Source organism: Hyperolius riggenbachi, chromosome 6 (genome assembly GCF_040937935.1).
Source record: "Hyperolius riggenbachi isolate aHypRig1 chromosome 6, aHypRig1.pri, whole genome shotgun sequence".
Lineage (NCBI taxonomy): Eukaryota > Metazoa > Chordata > Amphibia > Anura > Hyperoliidae > Hyperolius > Hyperolius riggenbachi.
In genome coordinates, this window is record NC_090651.1 from 62,213,250 (window position 1) to 62,227,302 (window position 14,053).

General features: G+C 42.9%; 1 protein-coding gene and 1 long non-coding RNA gene across 13 annotated transcripts in view; one reads left to right on the forward strand and one right to left on the reverse strand.

The window, feature by feature from the left end:
- The window catches only part of DAB1 (DAB adaptor protein 1), a 996,155-nt gene that overhangs the window by 913,443 nt on the left and 68,659 nt on the right, over positions 1-14,053 (reverse strand). The window lies entirely within an intron of this gene.
- The window catches only part of LOC137520877 (uncharacterized), a 169,001-nt gene that overhangs the window by 108,035 nt on the left and 46,913 nt on the right, over positions 1-14,053 (forward strand). The gene's annotated exons all lie outside the window — the stretch shown is intronic.

A 14,053-nucleotide genomic window follows, 5' to 3' on the forward strand; every position in this document is an offset into this window, starting at 1 on the left:
CGCGCCTCTAGAGACGTTAGTACTTTACACATTACTCTTCTGGGCTTAACTCTGGAACAACATTTTTTCTGTCATGTTACCACTCAAGATAACTTCTCATTATGGTACTTTTATTATTATATGCACAATTCAAAATTGCTCAAATGTACTTCAGGTCACGTATAAGCCAACCTTTGTGTGCCCTCACTTCTGATGCAGCGCTACAAGGTTAGGTTGTCCCCAATGTAACAGAAAACAAAAGCTACAATGGCACGCCTGCAAATCTCTGCCCAAGATTACATTCCTCATTTTGCCTTGGCGTACGTATTAATAGACTGTAGCCGAAAACCAAGCTCGTACTCCATTCTTTGTTATTGCTGCTCTCGGCTAATTAAAAAATGTCAGAATGATGAACCGTTGCCCGAACCGAAGGCAGTGGGGCTCTACGATGTACGAACGCTCGTCAACATCATCTGTAATAGGGGAAAATCTTCCAAGGTTTGAGGTCTATTGCTCCTTCTATAGCATTAGAAGCAAAGTCATTTCAGCAACAGTTCAATTCTCCAAGCCTGGCCGTCTTAAACGCCCAACTGCTAATTAGCCAATTAGACACGCCAGGTGAGGTTCTACTGCAGACCAAATAAGGAGAGGCAGCAAAGCCGATTAACGGGAAATCGACAGCAAACAAAGTTTTTGCCTTTTTTTAAATAAATGAGCATAAATAGGGAGTACTCGGATTATAACCAAGAAATCAGAGCCAGACAAGTAAAGATATCAGGAGAGTTAATATCTTCAGGTACCTCCTACAGGCAGTGATGAGCCCAAATTTCACATAGTCGTAATTTTGCAGTGAAATTTGCAATTATGATGCAAAGTCGTAATGTGAAATTTTAGGAAAATTGTAATTTAGTCTGTAATAGTAATCAGGAGCCACAATTTTGTATGATTTTTGCGTAATTTCATGCTCACTTTAGCAGTTAATAGCACAGTCCCCATACATGCTATTGTCACAAAAATTGTTCAAAAAGGCCTTTTATTTTTTTAGAAAATCGATTTTAAAAATTTAAAAGGAAAATGTTTTTTTAAATTTAGAAAAAGGACAGTTGTTAAACGTTGAATGTTTTGAGATTTTAATCAAATGATATATCATTGACGGATTTTGATTTCTACGTTTGGCTAAGGGACCTGCCGAACGAGAAATTATATCTGTGTGATGTCATGAGACTGAGATATCAAAGCGATTATTTAATATAGTGATAATTATACAATATTGGTTAATAGAAATACAGTATATAATGCTAAGGTTTAGGATGAACATTTAGAGGTCTGCTGAGCTTGTGTTCCTTTCCTTGTGGAATTTAAGGTCACAGATGTCAAGACCAATCATCATTAGAAGTGTAGAAAATAGATCTCTGTCAAGCTGGGCTTCTGGTTGTGGAAATTGTATCTTGGTTACATAGTCAATAGCTGGTTGTTGTGTGACGTGATTCAACCCTAGATTATTCTTAGCTAGGAAAGGATGCTTTGCTCATGATATTGACCATATGTAGTTGAAGACTCAAAAGTTACATCATAGCATTAATGCTGGTCCAATCAGAAGGAAGAACAGTAGTAATACTGAGGACCAACATATATATAAGAAACCAGCAAGAAGGTCTGGTCTCTCACACACACACACACACACATTCATTCATTCTCTTTACATACAGGCACATATACACATATACATACGCTCAAACAAGACTACTACAAACAATAGATTCCATATACAGATTACACAGCAATTTAATCATTCTGTTTTTATATATTTTGTAACTGATTTTGATGTACCAAAGAACTGTACCTTATTGATTTTTTGAACATCTACGGAGATCAATAACGTTGAATTAAAATCCACATTTTACTGTCTCCTGAGGACTTTGTTTTTAAACAAACCTTTAAACCCCATTTAACAACAGTTCAAATACCATTTAACAAAGCATGTATGGGGGCTTTGCTATTAACCGCTAACATCTGCATGAAATTACGAGAGAACTACGCAAAATTACGAATGGACTATACAAAATCAATTGGATTTACAAATTGTAATTACGTATGGGTGTCATTGTGAAAATGTTTACGCAAAATTTTGTGTACTGTATATACTCGAGTATAAGTCTAGAAATGTAAGTCTGATTCACTTCATAAAAGTATAGAGGTCGAATTAAACACGAGTCACAGGCAACACTGAGCACACTGAGTAATGTGTGTACTAATAGTGACATTCCCATTTGCAGCAATTTATCCAGTGGTAAGTGATACTTTGAGGAAAGGTAATGCCAAGAAAGCACAGGTCTGACAGTCCTGGCGACAACAATAACAAGGCAAGGGGCAGAGGGGGAAATACTGGGCTGCATAAAAGGGAGTGAATAATTGCAGCACTTGGGGGCCTGGAGGAGTTATTAGCTGCACTTAAGGGACAGGAGGGGTTAATGGCTGCAATACTGTATGCACTGCATTCATTACCCCTCCTGAGCCCCAAGTGCAGCTAATAACTGCTGGATGGACTTATACTTGAGTCAATAAAAAATTCAAGTTTAAGAAGGTTGAATATTGGAGTCTGGAGTCTTATAGATGAGGTCGACTTGTATTTAAGCATATACGGTAATGGTAATTAGCTGATTACCATTATCACTAGCTACAGGTGCCAGAGCGTTACAGGACATCTAAAGTGAGATTGATATGGAGGCTGCCATATTATTTTCCTTTTAAACAATACCACTTGCCTGGCTATCCTGCTGATCCTTCATGCATCAGTAGTGTTTGAACCACTCACCTGAAACAAGTAGGCAGCAAAACTTGTCCGATTTTTGTAAGAAACATCTGATGCGCATGCTTGTTCAGGGTCTATGGCTCAATGTATTAGCGGCAGAGGATCAGCAGGATAGCCAGGCAATGTACATTGATTCAAAGGAAATAAATATGGCGGCCTCCATATCGCTCTCACTTCAGTTGTCCTTTAGGAAGGGATAGTCAAAAAGACGCAAAACATTTCAAGACAATTTCAAGTTTTGCTAATTGTTTAGAACATTTTTGGAGCTTGGAAATGAACCAGACAAATGTATCAGTTGTTACATTTGATTGACCCGCCGTTTTCTAAGCTGCATACATTTGCATATAATTAACATCTGTAATACCATCCACAGGCATAGTCCGCTAGGCAGGCTCATTCAGTGCTATAGAGGAAGTAGGGGAGTCAAAAGAAGGACTTTGTCTTGCACTCCTGTAACTCAAAGAAAACAATTGCAGAGAATATACAACTTCACCAGTCACTGTTTCTGCAAGTGGGGCTTGGGAAACTTCTACAATAGAAATGATCCACTTCTTGTACATGGTATAGTATGAAACAGGAAGAAGGCTTGATGCACAATCACTTGAATGAGATCAGCCATAATACAGATTGTGGCCCAAATGAAAAAACTCAAAGAAAATCTCAATTTGTATCAGGTGACTCTGCCCAATGATGTTGACTCCTCCCTTTCAGGTCTACTCCATTATAGGAAAATGATATCATAATGTGCCAGTTGCACTCCCACTACTCAAGAGTGACAAGCACAACTGGGAGTTAGTTTGGATAGTAGGTAGGTACATAGAAGTAAGATAATGTAGATATTTTTGTATATTATTACAAGAAAACTTCGTGCTGCGCCTGAGCAGTAAGCTCCCGATGACGTGCACGGGAGCGAGCATGCGCCGCGCAGCCGCTGTTCTATTCGTCTAGTTAAACTAATAATTAGCAGGTTACCTACAGCGGGAATGGAGCATCAGAGGAGGACAGCGCAGGGCATTACAGCTTCTGGGGGCCGAGGGAAGCCCCAGGTAAGTGTCAGTTTTAGCTTTTTTACAGGTACCAGAGAACCCCTTTAAGGATGATACAGCTGTATCTCAAGATACCACTAGATGGCGTCATAGATATGAGACACAAAAATTGCCAGACGCCACTAGATGGCGTCATAGAGATGAAATACAGAAATTGCACAGCTGACATGTTGCTTGCACACACAAGCCAGGGGACACAGCTAGTCTTGAGAATTGCACTCTGAACACCATGTTGCAGGGAAAGGGGGACATGGAAACTGCAGAAAGCCATCTGGCAAGAGCCAGATCACTAGTGCACAATCCTTACGCTCCTCTGCCAGTAACAAAACCTGCTCCACCATCCGTTCTGCTCCACTAACTCACATATAAGCCGAGGCAACATTTCAGCACATTTTTTGTGCTGAAATATTAGGCTTATACACAAGTAGACAAAGTGTGTATTTTTCTACAGAAAAACATGTGTTTGCTATGCTATAATGTTATTTCTATCATTTAAATTTCATTTTTTTTTTTATTTTAAAATGTTAAAATGAAGGAGAATTAATAAAAGAGAGGACCAGTGTGGTCTGAATTTTAACATTTTGTCATTTGCTTCTGAATTATTTCCGGTATCAGTGACTAGGGGTGTGGTGGGGGCATGATTATGGGTGTGGCAGGGGTGTGTCTTAAAGCGTCCCTGTTTCTCATCTCAAAAAGTTGGGAGGTATGCACATACGATTGCTGTCACCAATTTTTAAAGGCCTCGCCCAAGGCCTCAGAGGTCCTCCTGACCTAGCACTTCTTCCAGCAGAGCCTGTCACTCTGGACTGCTTTCTGCATGAACTATAGCAATGTTCACAACAGAGTTTGCTTTATCTTATGTCAACTGGAATGTGAAAGGAACAAATTACCACATCCTCCGAACCAGTTGCTTCCCTTTCATTATGTTCCATTGCTCCCCAGCTGCCCCTTAGGACCAGTGTCCATTCTCCACTTCTTTACCAGTCTGACAGCAATAAATCAAGAAGCGAGGAAACTCTGATGTCAGTCAGACCACCAGAAAGAGACTTCACAGCCATTGAAACAGTGCTGGTCTTGGAAAAATAAGTTGCATTGCTACAAACATACTTTAAAGAGGAATTTATCCAAGGATCGAACTTCATCTCAATCAGTAGCCAATGCCCCCTTTCACATGAGACATCTTTACCTTTTTTCAAATAGATCAGATAATCAGGGGGCATTGTGGGAAATATGTGCTTTTTCCAACTGCCAATTGACCACTGTAGCCCTCTGTGCATAGAATTCTCAGAAACAAACATTCCCCAGAGATGCACCTGACAGGACTAAAGATTTTGCCCCCGGTGATACATTTCAGAATGTAAATCAGGGAGAGGAAAGATTTCACAATGAGCAAAAAATAAAAAGAACTGTCATTTTCACTACAAGTCCTCTTTAAAGTGTTGGTGCACTTATATTTTTGTTGGGGAATGCACAACATATTGAAACTTTCCCTTTTTTGGCTTTAATTGTTTTTTAAGAAGAAGAATTTCCCTTAAACTATGTAAGGGTCTTTATACTATGACGACAGGGACCTTAGCCTAAAAACTCTTCTGAGTGACAGTCAGTGAATTGTTCTATTTATTCCGTGAAGTGCTGTGGAAAATGTCAGCGATATAGAAATGCGTAATACAGATAATAATATTATGGAACTGTGTTATCTAAGATTTTACAGCTAACAGAGCTTGTGTTAGACAACAGGTGGCACTCTGCACATATATCACAATTTCATTTGTAATCTGTAATAGTTGCCAGATGAAAAAAAATATGATATACTTTTAAAAAATATTAAATGCTAAATCTAATAAATTACTACAAACAAAATCTGTACTAATTACTTTAAAAGAAAAATGTGACTTTAGTTGAGAAAATAGAATAATTCCTCCGCCTGTGGGAATTTGTTTCGTCGCACTACGCTTGTTGTAAATCCTTCCCCCCCCTGCATAGCAACAGACGTGTCACTAGTCGGGAGGCTGATGATGCATCTGTACAGCATCAGCAATTCTCTGTAGGCCAACAGGGGTGGCTACATGATTCCCTTGGGCGACAGAGATCCCCGGAAGAGCCCCTGTCTGTAAAAGTGGCATTGCATTTAACGATTGTGAATAGGTGCATACAGTGAAGCATTTAATACACAGAAGTATGCTTTACTGCAACTGTAATCACACATCCAGATCCTTCTGCATGCACAGCTATGGGGATTCAGATGCGTTGCCTGAAAAAAATCCAACCAGTACTACATTTGTTTTCTCTGCATGTGAATTTTGAAGTAGCCTATTCATGTCAATGGGCTGCGATTCCTTGAATTTGCTTACAGGGAATTGCTGCAAATCACCCCTAGTGGAATGGGCCCTCTGCCCCCATTCCCAGCGGTGCGTTGCGCTACAGTGTATGCCCACTTTGCAATGTGGCTTAAAGGGGCGTATGTTAAGTTTTATCACGCGAACGGCGTTACACTTCACACGCTAAGTGCGGAATGCCATTGAAAACTACAGTGCTTCGCACGATCAGAAGATAGACTTTGGTAATTAAATCAGCAATGGCGCTTACATTAACATGTGAGTTAATGTAATACAGCGTGTGCAAAGTTTAACGTGCGTAATTCATGATCTACATTCCGTTCTGCAGTGACTTCACATGATAATGATATTTAGCACGTGTTAATGATACTTAGCACATGATATCACGTGCAAAGCAGCTTATCACTGTCGTGCTAAGTGTTAGCACGCTTTAGTGAATCGAGCCCCAGCTGTGTGTTGCCCCCTCTTACAGTTGTCACCTCAGGCATCTGCCTGGTTTGCCTATGCATAAAAATGGACATGCGTTGTTGCTGTGCGCAGGCCATTTTACTGGTACTAACACTGGGAGACCACCGCCCATTAAGCTCTGCCAACATTAGTACCAGTAAAAATATTACCCATTGCATGGTGAATGAGGGACTTTGTGACCTGCCACACATCCAATGGTGTGAACGTCTGTATATTTTTATATAGGCAAAACCATTCGGCCATTGGAAAGTGGAGTTCAACTGAAGTGAGGAGTATACAGAGGCTGCCATCTTCAACCAGTGTAAGCAATGCCAGTTGCCTGGTTGTCACAATGAGCTTTTGCCTTTAAGAGGCACTTAAACCAAGGACTGAACTTCATTCCATTCAGTAGCTGATAACCCTTTCCTATGAGACATCTTTACCTTTTCTCAAATAGATCATCAGGGGGGTCTGTGTGGCTAATATTGTGGTGAAACCCCTCCCACAGTGTGATGTCATGACCATGGTCCTGACAGTTTGCTGTCTGTGAATCTCGCTGCATTGTGGGAAATAGTGGCTTTTTACAACTGCCAAGCAAGCAGTATCTCCCTTTGTGCATAGAACTCTCATCAAATTAAAATTCCGTACAGACCACCTGGCAGAACTAAAGATGTCACCACCAGTGATGCATTTCAGAATGTAAATAGTGGAGAGGAAAGATTTTACAATGGGCAAACACTAACTAAATAATCTATACATGAATAATGTAAACAATAAGCAAGTCTATTCATTACAATATGTTATTTTCACTACAGTTCCTCTTTAGTGTTTTTTGAGTCACACACCTGCAACAGGCATGCAGTGGAGTCAGAACCGAGTCCGATTTGTATGCTCATTCTGGGTTTTAGCGCACAGTAACATGAGAGGCGTAGCTATAGGGGGTGGCAAGGGGTGACATATGTCGCTGGGTGCAGCACTGTCAGTGCGCTCAGCACAGCTACTGCTCCCCCACGTGTGCGAGAGGCGGCTCGCTGGCTGCCCGAAGTGCCCCTGCTTCTCTCCCTCCCTGTGCAGAGCAGTGTAAAAGCATTAACAGCAACAGAAAAAGCAGGGCAAATCTGGCTAGCTAAAGCGAGGGCACATTTGGCTATTTAAGGGGGGCACATCTATCTGAACGGGGGAAGGGGGCGCATTTGGCTATCTAAACTGCGGGAAGGGGGGCACATAGAGCTACAGTATCTATAAGGGGGAGGGGCAGGGGTACATCTAGCATTTGTACATCTGACTCCTCAATGACCACAACTGCATTGTGATGCGTTGCCACGCCCATTTTGTCCAGAGGTGGGTGCAAGAACTGTCTTTGTACCCAGGTGCTGAAAACCCTAGCTGCGCCTCTGGGTAACACACATATTACCTAGGCAATGGGGATCGTGCTGATTATGCAACATGCACTTCCTTACTGTTGAGATTACTGGTAAAATTGCAATAATTTATTGCATACACCCCAAAATCTGGTGTATTCATTTTCTGCGGATCAACCCTTTAAGCCAAACCATAAGGAAGACAAAGGAAGACAAAGATGGCGTTTCCATCTGCAGTCACAAGCACTTTCCATTCTCCTGGTGCGGACCTCTGATCAATAGCCGCGCTGCACTGGATCTGATTATTATGCATGCTGCATGCTGCTGTGTTCCTACGCTCTGTGGTGATGCACTGCGCATACCAAGCAGCTGCAGTGCTGCAATGAGGCATGCATGTTTCATACGGAGCCAGATTCCTGTGTGTCTGAGCAGAGGATGAATCCTGCAAGGTCTCCTAGGCAACATGTGTGGCTTCTCCTGCACAAGACGGTTGTCCAGCAGGATTTGTAAATGCAGCTAATAAGAGGACTTCAAAGCAGCAGTGGCTGCGATCAGCAATGCCCAGCTTTCTTTACGGTCTTACTGAGCCGGTGAGTCGCAGATAACTCATGCCCCAGGCTAGAACAAGGAGAAATAAGCAGTTTCCAGTGAAATCACATTCCCAGGGAAAAGCCAGTGTCTTTTGCTAGTATATTGCAGTAAAATATAACATACATTTGCTCAGAGGCTTCAAAGGGGAACTGAAGTGAGAAGAATATAGAGGCTGTCATATTTATTTCCTTTTAAACAATACACATTGCCTGCCAGCCCTGCTAATCTATCTGTCTGCAGTAGTGTCTGAATCACACCAGAAACAAGCATGCAGCTAATTTTGTTAGATCTCACAATAATGTCAGAAACACCTGATATGCTGCATGCTTGTTCAGGGTCTATGGCTAAAAGTATTAGAGCCAGAGGATCAGCAAGACAGCCAGGCAATGTGCATTGTTAAAAAGGAAATAATATGTCAGCCTCCATATCCCTCTTGCTTCAGTTGCCCTTTAATTGGTCTCTTCATACAATATATACAGTATACAGTATATATGTGGTGTGAGTTCAGAGGGACTTATTTATAAAGAATTTGTGATGGGCATGAGGCAAACTGGGCAATTGCCTAGGGCTCTAGAGTCAGCTAAATTGTCTGCTCAGGCCTCCACACAAGTGAATAGTGGTCCCCGGGGCCCCTGCAGAGTATTGACAGCCAGAGATGGATTACGATGTAATAGGGCCCTGGGCAAGGTAGTAGTTTTGGCACCCCCTTGTGGTCCTTTTGGTAAGCTGAAGTGGAGAGCGGTGTTAGGATAACGGACAGGTAGCTGTTGACCCTGACACGGTTAGCGTGGGCTCTCCCAAGGCTAAGCAACCACTTTGGTCTTCACCAGAGCACCCCGCAAGGGACGATGGGCCGCTACCCCTAGTGGGTAGCGGACTACTTTGCTGCAAGTGGTTAGCAGGTCGCAGCCTCCAGGATCACCTCACCGGAGGCAGAGAGAACAACCAAGTCCAACAGTGGGAAGTATCAAAGCGTAGTCCAGGACAAGCCACAGGTCATAAGGCAGGCAGCAAATAAGCAGAACGGATAACAGGCCAAAGGTCAGGGCAGGCGGCAGACAGACAGAACGGGTAAAAAGCCAGGGATCAGGACAGGCAGTAGGCAGGCAAGGTCAATAACAAGCAATGCCGGCAACAGGTAATCAGAAGGTCAGATAACAGGCTCTAGCGGGATTAGCACCAAGCTGTATAGAAGTGACAGCACTGGACGCCAGTCAGCAGCCTCCTTAAATACTAATTAGAAACTTTGCTCCTAATTTTCGCGCATGCGCGTCTCTGCATCCATGCAGATGCGTAACAGCATGCACGCATGTGTAATAGCGTATTTACGCGCATACGCGCATTGCGCATGTTACCACGCTCGCTCCCAGTCACTTTTTGTGTATAGGTGGGGATAAGTTTGCTCGCACGCGAGGGTCTTCGTCAGAGCGTAGCACGCTGAGGACAGGTGTCATAACAAGAGGTCAGAGAAGGCTGCAGGTGGGACCCTTGACAACCACTAGGCCCCAGGCACCTCCCTAGGTTGCCTGGTGAATAATCCTGTTCAGTTGGCAGCAGAGTGAGCCCACCTGTCTGGCCAGCATTCTCCTCCATCAAATTGTATGCTTCCGTCTTCATTCCCGCTTGCAGCCACTTCTCCGTGACCAGGTTGCATGTTATGTGAGTATGTACATGACACCGGGTCATGGAGAAGAGGTGGCCATAAAGTAAATCACTATTCACTTGTGGGGAGGTCGGGGGGACAGGAAGACTAGCCAGCTCTGGAGCCCTGCGCAACACCAAGACAAACAACGGAGGAAGTGGTGTTAGGAACAAAGGGGCCAGTTAATGCGCTAGCCACCTAGAACTAACTATAGGGAATTGGCGACAGGAAACGCAAGCTCCAAATTTTGCAGTGCCCTGTTATTTATCACCCTGCCACGTGTCTACCTGTCATTTACCTACCTAGTTATGGCTACCTGTCACTTGTCTGCCTGTCACCTGTGCTTGTCTGCAGTACATGCAAAAGCTATAGTGCTAGGCTAGAGGACAGACAAGTGGACAGGCCATGTGACGCCAGGATCTACAGGATGGAGAACAGGAGAGAAGCCAAAAAAAGGAAATGCCTAGTTAAGTTACTACCTGTAGCCATCTAACTGCACAGCAGAACATGCTTCTTAGTCTATGTGATATGAGGAAGCGTGCTACCTAATTATGTTGTTTGGGGGTGGGAAGATACAACCTGTTCATTATTTGAGGGACAAGGTGCCTCATTTTGTTATCAGGACTCAGGAGGATGTGCTGACTAATTTGCTTATTTGGAGGAAATGCACATGCTGGCTGTACTAGGCATGGTAGCTGCCCCTCGGGAAATCTCGGCTATGCCGAAGAGTTATTGGAGACCAATGAATGCGGTTTCCAATCTCACCCCTCCTGTGATCCCTGTAACTGGCTAACTTCAGTTAGCCAGATAGTATTTAGAGATGGTCAATGACATTAACCACTACCCGTGTCAGCGTCAGTATATCTGGACGATATCGGGAAGACTGTTCCCACTCAAAGGGCGTAGATACTCGTCTTCTGTAATGCGCAATTACCTCCCCCTGCGGCAGAGTAGTAGTACAGTGAATGTGAACACAGTTCCCATTCACCAATCAAAGTGCCCGCTGTGATCAATGACACGCGCATTACTGCTGTTCACAGTACAAAGGACTATAAAGTAAGGGTACATCTAGTGGCCAAATAGAAAAATTACACCTACATTGATAAGAAAATAAATAAAAATACATACAATCTCCCATGAAGTAACCCCTTATCTCCCCCACCCTCCCATAGTTACCAAAATAAGAATACTTGTATATAAAAAATAGTGACATTTAAAAAAAATACAAAAATAGTTACCTAAGGGACTCAATGTTTTTAATATGTATGTCATCATGGTTTATTACTGTTATTTTTGAAAATAAGGGCTTGTAAATTAGCAAAGGATGCAAAACTGAAAAAAATACACCTTTACTTCCAAATAAAAAATTGTAGCCATACATTTTACTAGGGACATATTTTAAATGTTGTAATAACGGAAAATTGCGCAAAAGGTGGATCAGCGCAACACCAGGCCGCATCCGAATGGCCTCCATCAGAGATGCGCTGAGCCCCCCAGGAACTACAAACGCACCTTGAACCCAAACAGAAGCTCTGCATATACACCAAAAGCATGGCTGTTAAGTGGGAGCAGCTGACCAAAAACGAATTACATTAGTACATAGCAAGGAAATGAGCAGCGCTACTTAAAAACAGACTAGTGCCTACCTGCAAAAAAGTGCAAGCCCCACTTTGTGGGGTCGAATACACACCGAGCATACACATGACCTGTCTACCACTAGAGGAGGATGTTGGTTTCCATTAACAGCTTGCATGCAACCCATCAAGTACTTGTCCCTCCCACTGCGAAGAAGTCAATCCTCCATGGGAGGGGCCTAACACTAACTAAATCCTAACCTCTGTATATGCATAGCCTGGGTGCAGCAGGCACTAGTCTGTTTTTAAGTAGCGCTGCTCATTTCCTTGCTATGTACTAATGTAATTCGTTTTTGGTCAGCTGCTCCCACTTAACAGCCATGCTTTTGGTGTATATGCAGAGCTTCTGTTTGGGTTCAAGGTGCGTTTGTAGTTCCTGGGGGGGCTCAGCGCATCTCTGATGGAGGCCATTCAGAGGCGGCCTGGTGTTGCGCTGATCCACCTTTTGCGCAATTTTCAATTTTCGATTTTATTTGATTAGCTGCACCCAGGCTATGCATATACATAGGTTAGGATTTAGTTAGTGTTAGGCCCCTCCCATGGAGGATTGACTTCTTCGCAGTGGGAGGGACGAGTACTTGATGGGTTTCATGCAAGCTGTTAATGGAAACCAGCATCCTCCTCTAGTGGTAGACAGGTCATGTGTACGCTCGGTGTGTATTCGACCCCACAAGTGGGGCTTGCACTCTTTTGCAGGTAGGCACTAGTCTGTTTTTAAGTAGCGCTGCTCATTTCCTTGCTATGTTGTAATAACGGAGACAAATAGGCAAATAAAATCTGTGGGTTTTATCCACAGTAGCACATTTTATTTTAAAACTGTAATGTCCGAAAACTGAGAAATCATTACTTTTGTCAAATTTTTGCAATAATCCCTGTTCAAATTTATAATAAAATAATTCTTAGCAAAATGTATCAACCAAAGAAAGCCTAATTGGTGGCAGAACAAAACAAGATATAGATCATTTTGTTGTGATAAATAGTGATAAAGTTATTGGTGAATGAAAGGGAGGAGCGCTGTAATTTGAAAATTGCTTTGGTCCATAAGGGAAAAAAAACCCTTAGTGGTGAACTGGTTAAAATAATTCTAGTTTGCATGCAAATTTCATGTAAAGTTTATGCATCTTGGAACTGAACCTATCAAATGAACTTCCTGAACGTTGTTTCAATTTCAACAAGCAACATGCTTGAAATTAGAAACCAAAATATAATTATTTGCATCTCATTAACCATCTGGAATGGTTCACCTATCGGTGCCACAGACACTGAAGAAGGGGCAGCAGAAATGCACTGTGATAGTGGCACGGCACTGAACTTAAAAGTGAGATGGCACAAATCCCATCAAATCAGGAATGTCTCCAACAGTACCAATTCTAGGCACGTGCCTAAGATGCCTAATGAGAAAAACAGTCATATTTCTTAATGCTCCCAATTTTATTTTATTTTTGCTCTGTATGAACTGTCAGTGTCTTATGCAGTGCTGCACAAATACACAGTGCCTTTATTTTGCTTCGTATTTCTCATATCACACCCAGTTCTAACTGAAAACAATAGAATCTCTATTTTGCTTGTTGCTATATGATGTGGAGAATTGACTATACTCTGCCTCTGCCCTCATATCCTCCTCTCTCACGTCAGCACTCCATCACTAAGAAACGAAGGGGGGGGGGGGGGGGGTAGTGGAAGGGAGGAGGGGGGTGGATGAGGATTTTTTTTATATATAGGACAATAAAGAGGTGATTTGGTAAAGCTGTCAGGTTTCCTATTGATGCTTGTGATGTGTGAGTAATGACAGGTACACTTTATAATCTTGTTATTTCAGATATCACAGTGTGGACAAGATTCCCTCAAACTCCAGCAGTGATGTCACACTGTGATATATCCCTCGTTAGCTTCTGCCCCCTCTCAAAGCTTCACCTTGGCGTGTCCCTCCTCCTTCCTCCGAGGCGAATCAGGCGCGTTCGCCGATCTTCCGCAGCGTTTCTACTAATAGAACAAATCTGCGACTAGATACTGACCTCCATCACCTCCCAGCGAAACAACTGAAGCTTGCGGGATGCAGATGTCACCGGCAAGCGGAGCCCAGCATTTGTGCCGGGGTCTGGGGTGTGTTTAATCATCCTTTCCCAGCAGCAGAAAGTGGGGCAGCCGAGGATCAGAAGCACTGAACGCAATCCCACAATGGGAATTTTTCTTTTGAAGAATCTG